This window comes from Triticum dicoccoides, chromosome 7A (assembly GCF_002162155.2).
Source record: "Triticum dicoccoides isolate Atlit2015 ecotype Zavitan chromosome 7A, WEW_v2.0, whole genome shotgun sequence".
Classification (NCBI taxonomy): Eukaryota; Viridiplantae; Streptophyta; class Magnoliopsida; order Poales; family Poaceae; genus Triticum; species Triticum dicoccoides.
In genome coordinates this window covers 670,473,943-670,481,917 of record NC_041392.1, presented here as the reverse complement: position 1 = coordinate 670,481,917, position 7,975 = coordinate 670,473,943, and the positions used below count along the sequence as shown (strand labels likewise).

The 7,975-nt window shown below is 47.2% G+C and overlaps 1 pseudogene; it reads left to right on the top strand.

The window, feature by feature from the left end:
- The first annotated feature begins 4,165 nt into the window (after nt 1-4,165).
- Nucleotides 4,166-4,996, top strand: LOC119327971 (annotated as a pseudogene).
- The last annotated feature ends 2,979 nt before the right edge of the window (nt 4,997-7,975 follow it).

Sequence of the window (7,975 nt, the reverse complement as noted above, 5' to 3'; positions counted from 1 at the left end):
ATGCTAGAGAACTACTCTTCGGAAGCCATCAGAAGAGTGGTCAAGGAGGAGATGGGGGAGCGGCGGAGAGATGCGATTTTTTTCCAGTATCTATCCTCATTTAAATAGAGGGCGGACAGGAGGAGCTCGGTCAGCGTTGCGTTGAATGTTGGACCGCTCATGAACGGACATGTGGCCGGAGTAGGTCTATCGGCTTCCATGCGGGTTTAATGCAGGCGTATGAATGCGCGAGGAGGCATGTTCACCCGGGCGTGCAGGAGGCGGCGCCCTCGAGCGCTGAGCCGCTTCAATGGTGGAGGCAGTGAAAGATCACATCCGCCCTGAGTCGCCTTCAATGCGGAGCGGCGCGCTCTACAGCGGCATGAATCACTACCAAAAACTGAAATATTTCTGTGAGCCCAAAACCGACAAGAAAATAGGGTGTACCGACAGGGAAAATACTTCCTGTTGGCCACCCGTCAGGAATAGCTTGTCGGGGAAAATAAACTATGCATGTCGGTTGGCCAACATGGACTATATATTCCTGTCGAGTTTTCACATTTCTCTGACGGGTTTGGCCTTACGGGGTTATATAGGCGTCAGGTTTGGCAAACCAGGGAAATAGTATATCCCTATCATACATTACCGTCAGGAAAAAAAGAGACCAAATGAACAAAAAAACATTGATGGTTTTATACGTAGCTATTCCATAACTCAGAATATTTAGAACATAGAAACATCACTATCAATTATTTGCACCAGTACCTGCCAGTACGCCGGGCTAACTTTAATGCAAAATTGGCAGCGTGGCCCTTAAAGAAAAGAACAACAGTGGCAAAAAATAAAAACAGCTAGCAAAAAGTTGTGCGTGAGTGGGACCAATCACATGACCTCCCGTGAGTTAACAATGTCCCTAGCCACTGTAGTTCTTCGATTTTTTTGTCTAAAATTTGCAGCGAAAGATTTAAACTTTTTTAAGTTTTCAAACATTTTTTGAAAAGAAGTGAACAAATTTTGAAATACTAAACTATTTTTTAACTTCTGGAAAAAATTGAAAACAAAATTAATATTTGAAAAAATAATAAACTAATTTTGAAAAATGTAAACATTTTTTAAAATTCTGAACATTTGTTGAGAAAGGAAAAGGAAACCTTGAGTGATTAAATTGGGCTAGCTCGTACTTCTCTCTATTACCCTTCATCAATCATTATTAAGCCAGGTGCAATAAGTGCGTCCGTTATTTTTGGGTCAGTCGATAAAAATGCTTGATTTATTCTCTCCAGCTGATCGTTATAGAGCACCAACCAATGTATGCCCAATTATCCCATGTGGCAGCCAAAATGTAATATTTACGTGAAAATTGCTTCTTCACGCGGTCACTGGCTACAATTAGATGCATTTAATCTTCACGCGAGGTTGTCTCTTGGCCGTAAAGTTTTGGCCCTCGAGCGCTTTAAATCCAGGTGAGAGGGTTTGTTTACTTACCAAATTAAATACTAGCTTCTCATTTTCTTACACTAAATTTCATGAGTTTATATATGTTTGCAAGTTGTATGAAAAATCAATAAACTGCTTCATGAATTGATGGAGGGTGAGGAGTGGGTCCCAGTTATCCCTGGAGAAACGAACACATAATTGTTTAGTTACAAATGAGCAGGAAGGATTTAACTCATGTTTCTCAAAAAGAAGAAATTAAGTCCCAATATTCTAGATGCTTTCTACGTGGGATTGTCGATGAACATGAGATAGATAGTATATTATGAGACTATGGGATTATGATATAACTTAATATAAAATTGCAATCCGACAATGTTTAAATTGGCCGTGTTGTATGTCCATCGACTGCACATTCACAACCTAGATTTAGGGTTAATACATATGATTATAAGTTCAAATATAGTCAGGAGTGCCCTTAGGGCAACTGACAGTGTCAGTTAAAACTACTTAATGAGTTGATATGTTGTGCTTGCACATCCAATATTCCCTAAATTTAAGTACATATCAGTTTTCTCTCCCGTTGCAACGCACGGGCATCCGTGTCATCCTCCCCATGGGCGAGCCAGACGAAACCCTAGCCGCCGGGGGAAACTACCCTCTCCATCCCTCCCTCCCCTCGCCATCGTTGGCAGGCGACACCGGGTAAAGCCCACGTGGCATTGGCGATGGTAGGGCACCTCGTTTTCCCTCTAATGAGGCTTGGGCTGCTGCGGGGCGCTCGGCCGAGGAGAGGTGGATGGGCATCACGGCGAGGCGCGGCCTGGCGCGTGCAAGGGTGCGGCGATGTGGAGGCCGGTAGATCTGGGGCGCATGTGTACGTGGTGCTTGGGTGTCGCTCCAGCACGGATCTACGGTACACGTGGCACGGGAGACGTGCGATAGGCGGCACCAACATGGATGTGCTGGCCGGTGGCCTTGCTGGCACCGTTCGCCTAGCAGTCGCACGACAGCCTGGGATGGATTCCGTTGGCTCCAGTGCGAGATCTGCTCGCTGCGATGTCATGCGTTGATGGCACATGAGTTTGGTTCTTGCGGCGGCGACCCTGGATCTTCAGTGGTGGCAGCCTCCATATTTGTGTAGATGATGCAGAGACTAGGTCGAGTTTAGTGCGGCTCGGTGGGTGACACATGCATATATTTCGAAGGAGTCCAGACATGCTTGTCGCCAGCGGGTGATACACATGACATCTCATGCAGAAACGTCAAGTCATGCCTGCTATCGACATGTGCTGCATGGTGGCTCTGATGGAGATGTCATGTTTTGCATGTTGCTGCTGGACTGAGGGTGGTGCAACACTGGCCGGAGGCAAGACGGTGTGGGACGTCTTTGTCTTTCGGCATCTCTTTGTGCAGTATCTGCCTAGCAAGGTGTTAGTAGCCGGACAAGTGTCGATGGTAGAGGTGGCTTCAACAATGAGCATGCGCACTATGGTGGAAACACTAGATCTCTGATAAGACTATTGTCATCTCGTGCTTGTGTCCTCCCTTGAAGATGGTGGATTAAAACTTGACTTTGGGGATGAAAATCCCGAGATCGACCTTGGGTTGGACTCATTATCATCAGTGTATGTGCGACTATTTCTTCTTGAAGGCTTAGCTTAGGAATTGTGTATATTTTTCTTTTTCTTTTTATCTTTTATCATACTAATAATGGTTGTCTGGTGGAGATACTGTCGCGAGGCATGCGGCCTTGGTTTTTTCGCGGGTCGATGTTGTACAGTTGCTGGATTTTAAGAAACTATATAGTTAAGCGCAATTAGAAATTCTCAAAGCCTTTAAAGTTTTTACAATTCAAATAGACATTGGGATTCACAAGCAGGCAAAGTGAAATACTTTCTTGAGATAGTACTGCTTTCCTCGGTTGAAATAAATTGGACTGCACATAAGACACAACCTTCATAAATTGCATGAATCAATCTTTAATTTATATGGAGAATGAAACGAGCATGTAGAGAGATTTGGTGACCCGTTTCTCGGTTCATTGCTGCAGTAACCTGCCTCATCGACACAGTGAGTATCAGATGCTGATAAACTAATGCAAATATAATCTTAATGAAAATGTACCCCCTTCTTTTCGGTTTATGAGGCTTATTTCAACTTTTTTGTTTTTTCAATTTAGAGGGCTCATCTCCATCTCATTTTTAGTTTTCAATGTGCATTAAATCTTTGCATGCAAGAATTAAAGAGGAACACACCAATGCATGTAATGTTCCTACTCATCTAGTGGCCGAGCATGCATGCACTGCAATTAATCTAAATTAATGCATTAATTTAATTGGGGTAGTTTTATAAAGTACGAGATATATGCCTCCACTCACAAAATGCCTTGGTTGATGAGATTTGCGATTTGAGCCTTATAAACCGGAAAGGAGGGAGTACTTTGTAAGTTTTCAATTTTAGAGCTTATGAGGTCAAAGCATCGTTTGCTGGGAAAGATAAGATCTCATCCCAGCTCCCGAAAACAGATCGTATCATATATGATCTTTTTAAGCAGGTCACTTCACATGCGCGCCTTAATTATCAGATCATATTTCCGTTGGTAACACATGCATAGATCTTCCCAGGCACATGACGAGGTATCACCGAACGACTTGGACTTCCTATATAAATGGAGCCTTGCATTTGGCATTTTTATCAACACCTGGGGAGCACATCCAGTAAAGCACACATCCAAAGAAGAAACTTAGCGATGAAGGGCCTCTTGTTGTGCGCCCTTGCACTTGCCTTTGCGGTGGTGACCACCCACGCCCAGCGGCAGTACTGTGAGAAGCGCTGCAGCAAGCAGGCCGACGGCATGGAGTGCCCCAACAACCTCTGCTGCAGCAAGGATGGGTACTGCGGCCTGGGCTTCGACTACTGCAGCGCTGCCGCCGGCTGCCAAAGCGGCGCCTGCTACAACAACAAGATCTGCGGCGCACAGGCCGGTGGTGCATTGTGCCCTAACAACCATTGTTGTAGCTAGGGTGGTCGTTGTGGCTATGGCAGTGAATATTGCAGTGGCAGCCGCGGCTGCCAGAGCGGTCCTTGCTGGGCTGACCTCAAGTGTGGCCACCTGGCCAATGGTAAACAATGCCCCAATAACCTTTGCTGCAGCAAATATGGTTACTGTGGCTTAGGACCGGAGTTCTGCGGGGCTGGCTGCCAAAACGGTGCTTGTAGCACGGACAAGCCGTGTGGCAACCAGGCTAATGGTGCACGATGCACCAACAACTATTGTTGCAGCCAGTATGGATCTTGTGGGCTTGGCAAGGATTATTGTGGTACCAACTGCCAGAGCGGTGCATGCTACAATGATTCAATCCTGGCTAACATACTCAAGTGTGTACCTTGAATTGTCGCCATGGAAGTATGAGTGTTGCAGTCAGTGGCGGAGCTATGTGTGCTCCTGGGGATGCTGTGGCCCCCCAGCCTAAGCAAAAAGTGTGAAGGAATTTTTTGTAGATGGTTTAGATGAGTATAAATTTAGTATTTGGCCCCCTCAGGTCTGCCAGTTTTACCATTTTCCCTCCTAGACTTTCTTCCTAGCTCCGCCAGTGGTTGCAGTGATGAGAAATAATCAGTGGCAATAGCTAATATTATTGTCCCAAATTAAGTTTTACTTGTACCAGCTACATATCGTTGTTAAGCTGTCGGCAGTTGTCCTAATTAGTACTGTTCTGTTTTGTTGCCATCGTGTAATGTTATTGTATGATCTGGTGGTACTATATATTGCCACTTATTTTAGAGTAATTTCCTTTCAATACACAACTGGTGTTGCCATATCTTTACCTGTTGTACTCATGGTTATTATTTGCTGAGAAAAAAACAGAACGAATACAATAGAACTGTGAATGGAATGAACTTCAAACATATTGTTTAACAGCAGCGCCCAAAACACGATCATTGTGAACAAAAAAAATGACATCACTGGAACATATTTTTCCTCTGCGAATTGAATTATTGAAGGTGAATTACCTGTGTAGCAAACGAGTGGCTTGACTACCGTGGACACTGGATCCTATGCACTAAAAATACATTTATCTCTGTTGTGGCGGGAGAATATCATACAGAAACAAATACTCGATGAAAACTTCGTGGAAAACATATTGTAAAGTTTCAAAAAAACTGAAAAAAAATATTGATGTTAAGAGGGTGATGTTGTATTGCCATGCAGAGTTTCAAGTTGAAATACATTACGAGATGTGAGCTATGAAAAAGATAAATTCAGCCCTGAATAGTGACGTTACTGTTTGGCACTATTCAACATTGATTTTGTTTTTTTCATATCTCACATCTCGTAATGTATTTCAACTTAAAATTTTGCATGGCAATAAAACATCATCCTCTTAACATCTTTTTTTTCAGATTTTTTCAAAACATCAAAACATCTTTGTCTCGTGGTTTTCACCGGTTTCCACCGAACGTTGGTTTCCGTATGATATTCTCTCGTGGATATTTAGAGAAGACAAAAAAAGCCCACCATATGGCACCGCGAGTGCATCTCTAATATGGATCCTTAAATCGTCCGCATCCGTCTGGACCGCACGGTCCGGATGTGTTCTGCCATCCAACGCAATCCCATATCGGTCCGCGAACAGGTTCAGATGTCTTTTTTCCATAAACCGGAAGCAAACCAGGGGACTTTGCGGGCGTCCGGACCGCTGCCGTACACGCATCCGACAATCTTGCCCCACCCAAAACCCTCTCCCGCCTCCTCCGCGCTTTCTCTCCAACTGATGCACTGCTTCCGGCGCCGCATTCATGCCGGCCTAAAACCGCAATAGTCGGCATTGATGCCGCGGGATTTGACCCGACGGACCCTGATCCACGCGACCTCTCGGGCGACGCAGCTTCAATGCGGACGCGTCGCCCCGATAAACGAACTCCGGCTGCTATGCCACATTGAAGCGGGCCGAGCTTCCGTTTGCTTGGCTTGGACACTGCTATTTAAGCACGACGCCCACGCCCGTCCACATTACACTCCATATTTCACATCTCCACGCACCTCCCCACTCCCCTCTTCACCGGCGATGGGTCATGGGCCTCAGTGCTGGCAGGAGGCCCTGGCTCCAGATCGTGGCGCGGTGCACTTGCACTTCGTGGCCCTCTTGCTCCTCAGCGATCGGCTCGTCCGCGAAGAAGGAGATTGCCATCTCCTCCGACGACGAGGAGGACCAGCCACCTCTGCAAAGGCCTGTCATCTCGCAGGACACGGTGTATGCAGTGACGGATGGCGGGTACGAGGAGTAAATAGAGCTGATGCTCCATCGCTCGCTCCTCCACAACACCGGTCCGACAACGCCACCAGGCACACTTCTCCATGCTGTCAAAATGGAGCCTCCTTCCCCTCCCTGCTCTTCCTCATACAACCGCGGTGTCCAAATCAGAAGTCGAGAGGTCAAGGAGGAGCGGCTGTGGCCGCCTCCTCCCCACCACGGCAAGTAGGAGCGGTTGCCGCTGTCTCCCAGGCGCGTCAAGGAGGAGCGGCTCTTGCCGCCTGCCCACCGTGCCAATGGCAGCTTGCCCCACGCGATCGCCGTGAATGCGCGCGATCGCATACTGCACTAACTTCATGGTGGTCGCGGAGACAGTAGCAGTGGAAACTAGGAGAGGTGCAAGAGTATGCCGACAGGGAGAGAGGCGGCGCTAGGAGAGGTGCAACACTACTCGCCGGACGGAGTTCGTGGACTCTGACGTCCCGTTGCCACAAATCGTCGCAGACCTTGAGCACGCAATGGTCTGGGCCTTCGGCCGGTCGAAGACCACGACGGAGATGAGCAAGCGCCATCTCCGCCACCTCAACGAGATGGACGACTATGGTCAGGAGTGGTCTCTCCGCGAGACCACTGCCGCAGCCGCCTCCAGGAACTGGCGCCACCTCTCTCCTCCTGCCCACGTCTGTGGTAGCCACGGACGCACTGTGTGTGGCGCAGGATCAATGGGAGAATATCATCCGGGAGTGCCAGTCAGCGCCAGGAAGCACTGGCGCGACGCCACGCACTACCGTCGCCCAAAGCCCAACGACAACGAGTTCGACTCCGATTGTGACGATAGTGATAGAGGTGCCACCGGCCAGTCCGGCACGGCGTACGAGTATTCGGTAGTTTAGTTGTTTTTTAGGTTTTAGTTCACTGAACAAAATACCGTTTGCTTTTATGTAAAATTTACCAGTTTGAATGAAAATTGTCTGGTTTGTTTAAATTTGCATCATTTCTTATTTCCATTAATTTTGTTCCAAATGTCTTTGGTCATTTGTTGATAGATTTGGATGGTTATCTCCTATATCAGTGTCTGCGAGCTGGTCCTCACTTGTCCATGGACGGATACAGTGTTCAATTTGGAAGTCAGCGCTGGAGATGCCCTTACACCCAATAAGAGGGACCTGTTGCGCGCCCTCTCGCGCTAACCACATCGGACTGTGACAGTGTCTAGCCAATTGGGCGAGGTAGGGAAAGGAATGAACGCTCGATATCTATCATGGTTGGCCCACGAGTCGTACAGCCTTCCGACATTGGCCAGA